Source organism: Bactrocera oleae, chromosome X, assembly GCF_042242935.1.
Source record: "Bactrocera oleae isolate idBacOlea1 chromosome X, idBacOlea1, whole genome shotgun sequence".
NCBI lineage: Eukaryota > Metazoa > Arthropoda > Insecta > Diptera > Tephritidae > Bactrocera > Bactrocera oleae.
In genome coordinates, this window is record NC_091541.1 from 22802 (window position 1) to 35000 (window position 12199).

The 12199-nt window shown below is 46.0% G+C and overlaps 1 non-coding gene and 1 pseudogene across 1 annotated transcript; both read right to left on the reverse strand.

Moving 5' to 3' along the window:
- Window positions 1–8359: 8359 nt before the first annotated feature.
- Window positions 8360–11127, reverse strand: LOC138858241 (large subunit ribosomal RNA; annotated as a pseudogene).
- A 502-nt stretch (window positions 11128–11629) lies between these two features.
- On the reverse strand, window positions 11630–11808 carry LOC138858236 (5.8S ribosomal RNA). Its single transcript, XR_011397431.1, has one exon. It is a non-coding gene; the product is annotated as a 5.8S ribosomal RNA (ribosomal RNA).
- Window positions 11809–12199: the final 391 nt, after the last annotated feature.

Genomic DNA, 12199 nt, shown 5'->3' on the forward strand with positions numbered 1-12199 from the left:
CTCATTCACAATGTGGAGGTTTTTAGCCACCACCCATTCACTTAATGCCTCGCCTCGACTGTGGCTTTGATATCCAGACGAATGCCGGGATACCTTACTAAACCACATCGAAGACGAGGCATTCGCATCCAGCCCTAGGATAAATGGGCTACTACTCGCAAGTAGTAGTAGCTTATCCATGTAGCCCAGGTAGGGCTCTAGGGGCTCGCTAAATTTGCAGTACAAACTAGCTACAATCAGCCTACCGAACTCCCCCTCTATCGCGACACATACACCCAGTTGTGAGGAATCCACAACTACACAATCGTAGTTGGGATCACTCACAACAATTGCAGCATTAGCCCCAAGGTCCGTGAAGACCTTGAAACTACCAGGAAGACCCCGAACCACACCATTGGTGGCGTAGGGCTCCTGGAGTAAGGCAATGCCGCACCTCCCCTCAGCCATACACCCCCCCAATTCACACATTACGGCATACGCCCCCTGGCAGTTTAACTGTATAATTCCCCCCATCAGTGTCTGGCGAGGGCGCGCTCAACAATGCCACAGTATATCGGGCAGACAGCGGACATCATAAGATGCCCAGCTGGTCTACCCTTGAATGCGCAGTTGCGGCAATGGAGTGCATTGACGCAACTGGCAGCTCTGTGGCCTTCCTGACCGCACCTCCGGCAGACATCTGATTTGGCCCTACACACAGCCACTCTATGGTCGAAACTCATACACCGGAAGCAGCCAGCAACGGGGCTATCCGGTCGCACCCGGAAGGAGAACCACTTGATGTAGCACCTACCTGCCTCCAAGAGGGCGGACATCATTTTGTCCGTACCCTCAAGGACGACATTGGTGCTACCATCAGGGGCCACCTTCCAGGGACGACTGACCATCCTCACATCTGACCTCTGGGACGCCGGGCTGAAATCCTGAAGGTTCAGCCGGAGTAACTCTTCCATGAACTCATCATGGGAGATCTCCGTGTGAACCCCCTGGACTACAACCCGAGGACCCAACTTCCGGTTGACAGTCACGTCCAACCCCACCTCCCCGAATTTCGCGTTCATCGCAACTTTCTCCCTCTCTAAAACAGAGGGAGTGCGGATAACCGCCCCACCACCCTTAATTGGCCTAACCTCGTGGATCCTTACCCCCAGGGAAGGACCCACCTCCTTAACTACTTTTTTAACGACTTCCTCAGAGGAAGCTGCAGGCCCCTTACTCCTAACCACAACTGACCAGGTCTCAACAGGCTTCTGCGCCACCGGTGCAATCGCCTCCAGTACAGGTGCTGGGGGCGGAGGCATTGGTGCCGATGGAGCCGGCATTGACCTGCTCGGCGGCGAGGAGTGTCCTCCACAGCCTCCTCTAAGGGCGTCAACTTGTCCACGAAGATGGGCATTCTCGGTTACTACCGTCATCAGAAGTGCCTCGTACTTCGAGGCAAGCTCCATCAGCCCCTTCGCGATCCCTATATCAAAATTCTCGGCCCCAAAAACTATTCCGCTAAGTTCCGCCGAAATTTTCTTTATAGCCGCTACATGGCTCACCGCACCACCCCCGACAATAACCGCGCTCCCTTTAGCAGCGTCTTTTCTGCCCGCACTACTTTTTCTCGCGCTCGCCTTATTATCTCCCGTCTTTTTCGCGCCCTCGTCACCCCGCACGAGACCAACTTCGCCAGCGCCCGATTTCTGCGCAGACACATCTGCTGCACCCTCGCCCGACTTTGCGGAGTGAACAGCCACTTTTTCAGCGGTGTCACCCTTACCGCAACCGCAACCACTACCGCTCCCGCCCTCTTCACCCCCCGTTTCACCCGCAGACCCCAAACGCGCCTTCTGCCGTGGCGGGGACCTTACCGATGGCCCCGCCATCTCGTCACCCGAAGTGTCGACCGTAACAGTTGATGGCCCCGACTCTTCGCTTCCAGCGAGGGACTTAACCCTCCTCCTCCGTGGTGGAGGCATCTTAGCCTTCGGACTTCGCCTTTCGGTAGGCTGATCCGCCAAGCGTACCACTGACGCAGATGGAACTCGTTCAAGCAAGACCCCGAAACAGCCGCTCGCCACGTACGTGCGACTGAACGCGCTGAAAAAAGTGTCGCAAGCGCAGACACGCTCTGTAGCAGCGACGACCCAAGCAGACGATTAAAGCGTTCTCGCAAGGGTACAGCCCACAACTCCAACCAAATGGTCTGGACAAAGGTCACTCAATTGACCGCCGGACGGAACAAGTCCCCGTAACGGTTGCGAGTCAACCGATGTGGCGCTGAACCGAATCGATCCGTGGGCTAAACGCACACTACTACGACCGTTTGTCTGCACAGGATTCACTATCTCCAACACTGGGACAGCCGCCGGTACCTATTGAGCAATCCTGCTCAGGACTTGCTGACACTGTCCAACTGAACGCCAGATGCCCAACACAGCACTCCAAACAAGCAGTCCACCCAGCAAACAATGCCAACAACACAGCACTAAACTGGAACTGTACGGAGAGTCCCACAACAACAACAACCACGTTGCGGTAGTACCTAAAGGTACAGTACACAATATTAAAAATATGTACTTACCGCTACTTAATAAGCCCACGCCAAAAAAATGTCTAAAAAACGCGCAATTCGTGCCCTAGCACGAAAAACCACACACGCGGTCCCGTAACCGAGCAAAAACAATTGCCAGCGAATACCCGCACAAAATGAAATTCCAAGGAAATTGCACCAACAATTTCCACACACCCGATAAGCAACGGTGCCAACTCACTCGCGTAAACAAATACCGCACAAAAGAAAATCGAAAAAAAAATCACTACTAAATCGCAACGATGCGCACGCACGTCTATTCGCGTCGGAATCCAAACAACGAATGAGTAGATAGGGACAGCGTCCGGTGTGTTTTACGTGAGTACCTGCCGTCGACGGCCTTACCTCACGGTGCTCAAAAGCACGGCGTATCAATACAATGCGTTGATCAGCGCCCCGAAAATGCCAGGCATTTTTCAGTACCGATTGGTAGTGTGGAATGGACACACTACACACCTTGGTGAGGTTCGAGGCCTATCTAACACCTCTGCCGTACTTTGGGTCCGGCACCCGGTTGCAGTGCAACTCCACATTGAGTGAACAAAACACTCTTCCCGCATTTGGGCATCAACCACAACCACCACGATACTCCCCGAAGGGCCAGTCCGCATGAGCAGGTTGGAGCGAACTCCAAGGGCCCCTGCTCCCCGTGGTACCAGAATTAAGTCTCCGGTCAGACCTCGTAGCCGAAGCTACTACCAGTTGAGCTTCCATACTGCTCTGTACTGGTGACCAGGGATTAAATCCCTACCCCTTATCTTTCACCCTTAATCTAACCCCTATTTTCAGCTAATTGTCTCCGCCGCCTGAACAATTCACGCACAAACCTATCAAACGACCCTAACTGTTCGGTATTTGGACTAGTGGAGATAACACCGCTGACGTCTAATCGTCCATTAGTCCAACTAATCCCCATTCCTTCAAGGTTCCTAATGTCCGAGTACATCGGGCAGAGCGCAATAACATGCGCCCAATCTTCAACACGCGCCCCACACATACACTCTGGCGTGTCAGAAAGGTGCCTCTGATGCAGAAATGCGTTCAGAGGACCATGTCCAGTAAGCAGAAAACCCAGGCTCAGACAGAATCGGAAGTCTGGGTTTTCTTCTACAAACCTAACGTCCCGGATGTACCCATAGGTCACCCTACCGTTAGGGCTATTGTCCCAACGGTCTTGCCACCTTATCTTAACCCTGTCCTCTAGAAGTCTCTTGCTTCCTAGATATCCTTCCCTCTCTACGTCAAGGTCGGAAATCAGGTTATTCTGCAGCAAGGACACACTCAAGCCTCTTCTTAACCTGAATGCAACAGCACGCTGTATGACAATCAGGTCAAGAGGGGGTGCACCTAACAAAACTTGCATCGCATCCGTTGAAACGGTGCGACACACTGGCAAACAGGCTAGCAGCATACAGCGCTGCACGGAGAGTAGTTTTTGGCGACCGAAGACCGTCGTGGCTAATTCCCACCATACTGCAGCTCCATAAGTGGCACAGGCCACAAATAAGCCACGATATATGGTGCGAACCGCACGACGTCCGAGGCCCCAATCACTCCGTAAAACGCGCCTGACCTTGCCGACAGTCGCCAGCAGTCTTTCTTTCACGCTAACCAAGTGTGGTGTGAAACACATCCTTTCCCTCATGGTCAACCCCAAGTATTTGACTTGCGTCATGTATTTGATGCTGACCCCATTTACACGGACAATCGGTGGACGAGCCGGCGACAATCTGCCCTTAAGCAGCATTGTAACCGTTTTGTCCATTGATATGTCCACACCAACACCTACACCCCAGCTGTGGACAATTTCTAAGAATCGTCCTCCCGCTCGCTCTATTTCGGACCTTGAGTGACCTTCAACTAAAAGAAGAAGGTCGTCCGCGTACGCACAACACTTGCATACTGGTTCAAGTTGTCCAAGCAGAGAGTCCATCATAAGGTTCCAAATATATGGACCACAGATGGATCCCTGCGGGCAGCCCCGAGCCACCCCAATCTCGACACTCCCATTCATTCCTACGATTGAGGCTTTTCTGTCCGAAAAGTAGCTGCGCCAGAGAGTAACTTCCGGGCAGCCGAGCTCCTCCAATCGTTCAATCACCCTATCCCAGATTAGGTAGTCAAAAGCTCCCTTAAAGTCAACAAATATGCCAAGGACATATTCGTTGACGTTCTCCCTAACGGCACTCTGGACATACATCCAAGCATCCTCTACACTGCGTCCTTTCCTGAAACCATACTGCCTATCCGACCACATATCCCGCGTTAGATCCTGAAGTCGTTCCACCATAACTCTCTCCAGTACTTTTCCCAGCACTGGAAGGAGACTGATGCCCCGATAAGAACGAGGATCACTCCTGATCTTATCAGGGGACTTCAAGAGAGGAACGACCCTAGCTCTTTTCCACTCCCGTGGAAAATATCCCTCCCACACGCACTTATTGTAAATGGCCTCCAGGTATTCCGGAATGAACTTCCACATGCTTTTACACATCTCTCCGTTCAAACCATCAAAACCTGGGGATCTTTTACACCTGACCAGGCCAAAGGCGTATCCCAGCTCCCCTTCATCTAGTGGAGGAACAGGTACCTCATACGTTTGAGATACCCGAGCCTCCGCCCTAGGAAAGAACGCTCCTAGCAGAACCCCAGCACAGTCTCTCCACGTTGATAATACAGTATCACCAACGCGGAGAGAGGTGATATCCTCCCTCTTACGACCCCTACAGATCTTGTAGACCTGACCCCATGGGTCGTTCCTATTTTCCCCTATAAAATTCCTCCATTCCTCTTCCTTGGTTTTGACTAGCATTTGTTTGTAATCCCTCATCACACAACTAAATTCATACCTAATCTGGGATAGCCCATCAGAGTTTGACTGTCTAGCGCGTTGAAACTTTCGTCTCAATCGCCGGACAGCTCTCCTCTTCATCGTTAGCTCTTTCGTCCACCACTTAAGTTTTCTCACTCTGAAGCTTTCGAACTTTCCGAGAACACTGTTGTTCACTTCCCACACTACATCGTATAGCCGAGAAATTTGCTCGTCCACCCCAAAGTCTTCAAACTCACTAAGCGGTATTTCTAATACCGCTTCCCTGACAGATCGTCCATATTGGTTCCAGTCGATACCAGAGGTACGCCATCGCCGCAATGGACTCTCATACGCCGAGGGAGGAGATTTAGGAGTAACCATAATTTGAATCAAGTTATGGTCACTCAATCCCCACCCTCCCCTAATCTCCCACCTAACATTAAAGGTCCTATTTGCTGCCTCATTCATGAAGGACACATCGATGTCGCTCACACCCCCAGGCCCATCAAACGTATACCACTCGCTTGGCTCGTTTAATATGTGAAGACTATTTGCCTCCACCCATTCGCTTAATACCTCGCCTCTAGTGTGGCTTTGATATCCTGACGAATGTCGGGATACCTTACTAAACCACATAGAGGACGAGGCATTCGCATCCATTCCTAGGATAAGCGAGCTACTACTGGCAAGTAGCAGTAGCTTATCCATGTACAGCAGGTAAGGCTCTAGAGGTTCGCTGTATTTGCAATAAACACTAGCGACTACCAATCTACCGAACTCCCCCTCTATGGATACACAAACACCCAGCTGTGACGAATCCAGAACTACGCAGTCGTAGCTCGGATTATTCACAACTATTGCGGCATTTCTCCTAAGGTCTGTGAAGACCCTAAATCCTCCAGGGAGACCCCGAACCACACCATTAGTGGCGTAGGGCTCCTGGAGTAATGCAATGCCGCACCCACCCTCTAGCATACAACCCCCTAACTCGCACATTACGGCATAACAACCCTGACAATTTAGCTGTAAAATCGTCCCCATTAGTGTCTGGAAAGGGCACGCTCTACTATGCCACAGTAGACCGGACAAGCAGCTGACATCATAAGATGCCCAGCTGGTCTACCCTTAAATGCACAGTTGCGACAATGTGGTGCATTGACGCAACTAGCAGCTCTGTGGCCTTCCTGACCACACCTACGGCAGACATCGGACTTGGCCTTACATTGCGCCACTCGATGGTCAAAGCCCATGCACCGAAAACAGCCGGCAACAGGGCTGTCTGGTCGCACTCGGAAGGAAAACCACTTAATGTAGCACCTTCCCGCTTCTAAAAGGGCGGACATTACTTCCTCCGAACCCTCCAGAACGACGTTAGTTTTACCATCTGGCGCCACCTTCCAGGGGCGACTGACCAACCTAACGTCGGATTTCTTTGCCTCAGGACTTAAATTCGTACTGAAGAGTTCTTCCATGAATTCATCATGGGAGATCTCGGTGTGTACTCCTTGCACCACAACCCTTGGCCCCAACTTCCGGTTGACACTGACGTCCAACCCTACCTCCCCGAATTTTGCGTTAGTCGCCACTTTCTCCCTCTCTAAAACGGAGGGAGTGCGGATGACCGCCCCACCACCCTTTATCGGCCTTACATCATGGATCCTTACGCCGAGTGAAGGACCCACCTCCTTGACCACCTTTTTGATTACTTCCTTAGAGGAAGTAGCCGGCCCCTTACTCCTGACCACAACTGACCAGGTCTCCACCGGCTTCGACGACATCGGCGCTATTGCCTTCAGCACGGGTGCCGGAGGGGCAGGCGCCGACGTCGCGGGAGCCACCGTTGGTCTGATCACTCGCGGTCCCCCACAACCTCCCTTAAGGGCATCCACCTGCCCGCGAAGATGCGCGTTCTCTGCGATTATCGTCATCAGGAGTGCCTCGTACTTCGAGGCAAGCTCCATTAGACCCTTCATTTCGGAATTCTCCATAATCTTACCCCCGAAAACCAAGGCGCTAACCTCAGCGGTTACAGCTTTCATAGCTGCAACATGGGTGATAGCGCCACCCCCAACAACACCCCCCTTATTTGGATTCAACTCCCCTTTCATACCTTTCCTCTTTTCCTTTTTGCCTCCTCCTGCCTCATTTGCTGCTCCGGCTACCTGTTTCGCCGCTCCAGTCTCGCTGGCGCTCTCGCATGACCTCCCCAACGGTGGAGTGCCCAGGCGAGCCTTTCTGCGCGGTGGGGGCTTTTCAACTTCCTTTTCGCCCGCCGATGACGCTGCCGTAATCATATCGGCTTCCGACTCCTCGCTCTCGGCGGGTGCCTTTGCTCCTCGCCTTCGTGGTGGAGACATTTTTCTCCTGCACTCGCGATCGCGTACCTACTACCCAAGTACGTAACTCGCGATCCGACAAAGTTCGAAATAGGCACTCACGAACGCGTACCTGCACTACAACAATGTTGTCAGTGGCCTTCAGGTTTCTTGCGGTCCACACAAAACCGGTGCCCGAACTGTTTGTGGACAATGCGGTCACTGTCTTTTGTTCTGCACACACAAACTTCACGCCAGGCAATAACACTGCCTATTGTTTGTAAGCACACACCAGGCAAAAGCACTGCCTATTGTTTGTAAGCAGTTTCAAACGTGCCTAAATTGTCACTGGCCTTCGCACCAGGCAATAACACAGTCTATTGTTTGTACGCACACCAGGCAAAAACACTACCTACTGTTTGTAAGCAATTTTTAAAAGTGCCTGAATTGTCACTGAACTTCGCACCAGGCAATAACACTGCCTATTGTTGTATTTTCACTGTACACTTGCACTACAATTTTTAAAGCAATTACCCGCGGTAATGCTTTATGTGTCTCTGGCCTTCGATTTAATTCGCGCCAGGCAATTGTATGTTTTCTGTTAACAGAAAAAAAATTCACTGTTTTCAACTGTCACTAAATTGTTTTATCAATGCGCTAACACGACCGTTCACTACGAGTGTCTACAACAGAGTCAGTAGATAGGGACAGAGGGAATCTCGTTAATCCATTCATGCGCGTCACTAATTAGATGACGAGGCATTTGGCTACCTTAAGAGAGTCATAGTTACTCCCGCCGTTTACCCGCGCTTACTTGAATTTCTTCACTTTGACATTCAGAGCACTGGGCAGAAATCACATTGTGTCAACACCCGTTAGGGCCATCACAATGCTTTGTTTTAATTAGACAGTCGGATTCCCCAAGTCCGTGCCAGTTCTGAATTGATTGTTAATTGATAATCGTTATAATTTAAAAAGTATCTATACAATAATAAATCCTTTAGAAATTTTAGCAAGAAAGTTCCACAATTGGCTACGTAACTACTATCCGGGGAACAAGAATCGAAATTCTCTATTTACCCAGAACGAGTACATAAACCATGGTATTGCTTCCCAATCAAGCCCGACTATCTCAATCTTCAGAGCCAATCCTTATCCCGAAGTTACGGATCTAATTTGCCGACTTCCCTTACCTACATTATTCTATCGACTAGAGACTCTTCACCTTGGAGACCAGCTGCGGATATTGGTACGGCCTGTTGAGAAGTTTGCGTAACCCCACCATAAATTTTCAAGGTCCGAGGAGAAAATATCGACACAACAGTAAATGTCATGCTCTTCTAGTCCATCTACCATATCTCTCTTCGAAAGACTTCCATGGTAGTACGACTATAAAACAGAAAAGAAAACTCTTCCGATACCTCTCGACGGCTTCTTTATGGTCGTTCCTGTTGCCAGGATGAGCACAAGGCCCATTTTTAATAACAAACGGATACTCAACAGGTTACGGAATTGGAACCGTATTCCCTTTCGTTCAAAATTATTCAAGTGTTTAATTACTATGGAATAAAAATTCATTCATTTCATTTCATTAAAACTTGAAAATTTTCGGCTTTCGCCTTGAACTTAGGACCGACTAACTCGTGATCAACCACTGTTCACACGAAACCCTTCTCCACTTCAGTCCTCCAAGGTCTCATTCGATTATTTGCTACTACCACCAAGATCTGTACCAATAGCGGCTCCATGCAGGCTTACGCCAAACACTTCTAAGCACACCATTGTACCCTCCTACTCACTAAAGTTTCAAAATTTATAATCCAACCGAAATTGTATTATAAATCATGTACTTTAGCGGTAATGTATAGGTATACAACTTAAGCGCCATCCATTTTAAGGGCTAGTTGCTTCGGCAGGTGAGTTGTTACACACTCCTTAGCGGATTACGACTTCCATGTCCACCGTCCTGCTGTTTTAAGCAACCAACGCCTTTCATGGTATCTGCATGAGTTGTTAATTTAGGCACCGTAACATTACGTTTGGTTCATCCCACAGCGCCAGTTCTGCTTACCAAAAGTGGCCCACTGGGCACATTATATCATAACCTCAACCTTCATATCAAGAAAGGTGAGGTTCTTACCCATTTAAAGTTTGAGAATAGGTTAAGGTCGTTTCGACCCTAAGGCCTCTAATCATTCGCTTTACCAGATAAGATTATTTTACATAATTTTTAAATGCACCAGCTATCCTGAGGGAAACTTCGGAGGGAACCAGCTACTAGATGGTTCGATTGGTCTTTCGCCCCTATACTCAATTCTGACAATCGATTTGCACGTCAGAACTGTTTCGGTCTTCCATCAGGGTTTCCCCTGACTTCAACCTGATCAAGTATAGTTCACCATCTTTCGGGTCACAGCATATATGCTCAAGGTACGCTCCAGTTAGAGGTATAAATAATAATAAATTATCATTATACATAACTATATGGAACGCCCCGGGATTGAATTAATAATGTAATACATTAAAAATTAATCCCATTATTAATACAGTTAAGTTAATTTCGCCATTAGGTTTAATATAACCCAATGACTTGCACATATGTTAGACTCCTTGGTCCGTGTTTCAAGACGGGTCCCGAAGGTATCCTGAATCTTTCGCATTGTTAATCATATAAATGCATACAATTAATATTAAAATCAATGATAATAATATTATTGTAAAATTCAAAAGAATTTTAGCATTATATATAATAAAATCTATCAACACTTTATCAAATCATCAGTAATTATTCTATGTTAATAAGCTAAAAGCAAATTAATTTGAATAAACTTAAAAACCAATGATCTTTTGATAAATATTTTATTATGTTAATAGATTACAATGTCCTTATATGAAAAAAATGCACACTATTACTATAATATTTAAAATTAAATACTACAGTTATAATGATGAATTTTTCATAATGGATATTCAGGTTCATCGGGCTTAACCTCTAAGCAGTTTCACGTACTATTTAACTCTCTATTCAGAGTTCTTTTCAACTTTCCCTCACGGTACTTGTTTACTATCGGTCTCATGGTTATATTTAGTTTTAGATGGAGTTTACCACCCACTTAGTGCTGCACTATCAAGCAACACGACTCTTTGGAAATATCTTTCTAGTAATCATTAACGTTATACGGGCCTGGCACCCTCTATGGGTAAATGGCCTCATTTAAGAAGGACTTAAATCGTTAATTTCTCATACTAGATATTAAGATATTCCATACACTGCATCTCACATTTGCCATATAGACAAAGTGACTTAGTGCTGAACTATTTTCTTTTCGCTCGCCGCTACTAAGAAAATCCTTGTTAGTTTCTTTTCCTCCCCTCATTAATATGCTTAAATTCAGGGGGTAGTCCCATATGAGTTGAGGTTGTATAAAATATATTTTAGATTGATTTGTTTATTTTTATTTAATTTTTTTGCTATTTGCTATTTTAAAGAAATATATTTTTATATCTTGATTACTCAATATTATTCAATCTTTTCATCCCTTTTTAAAATTCATAATATAATAATTAATAAAATTAACAACATTATTCCTCCACATATCATATATTTTTTTTTATTATAAATTTTTCTCAATACAATAGAGTGAATTAATTCTAGAATAAAAATTTATTTTATGCTAGACATTCCTCTTATGTATTATTTAATATAATTTAAATAATGTTGAAAATTTTTTCTTTTATGGGAATACTAAGATTCTCATTTATCATAAATTTTCGTTCAAATATGAGGTATTCAAGAATATATTTTCTATATTTCTTTTTATGCTATTAATATTATGGATTGAAAAATACAATCCAATAATATGCCATATGCTTAAATTCTATTAATTGACTAAAAGAATAAGCAACTAATTTAGCATAGTCTTACAACCCTCAACCATATGTAGTCCAAGCAGCACTTTAAAATTAATTAAAGTACATAACAGCATGGACCGCAATATGCGTTCAAAATGTCGATGTTCATGTGTCCTGCAGTTCACACGATGACGCACAGTTTGCTGCGTTCTTCATCGACCCATGAGCCGAGTGATCCACCGCTTAGAGTGATAATTTTTTTGTATTTTTTTAATTCAAAGTCAAAGAATTTTAATTTATTGAAAGTATTAATAATTAATCAATAATAAATTTTTAATACATAAGTTTAAAACATCTTTCAATAAATTGTAATTTTAAACCCAAACATTTGCAGCTGCGCATGTCTTAGGTCAACAAAAACAGTAATACCTTTTATATATTATTTTCTTCTCTATTTGTGCGTTTTCTTTTTTTAAATTTTTCAACATGTTTTTAATCACAAATAGAAAATACCATAAAAAAAAGGTATTACACACGTTAATGTGAACAAGTTAACTTATCATTTATAATATTTTATATAAATATCACAATTAAATATTATTTTCTATATAAATAATAAGTACAGCTATATGTTTAAAGGTT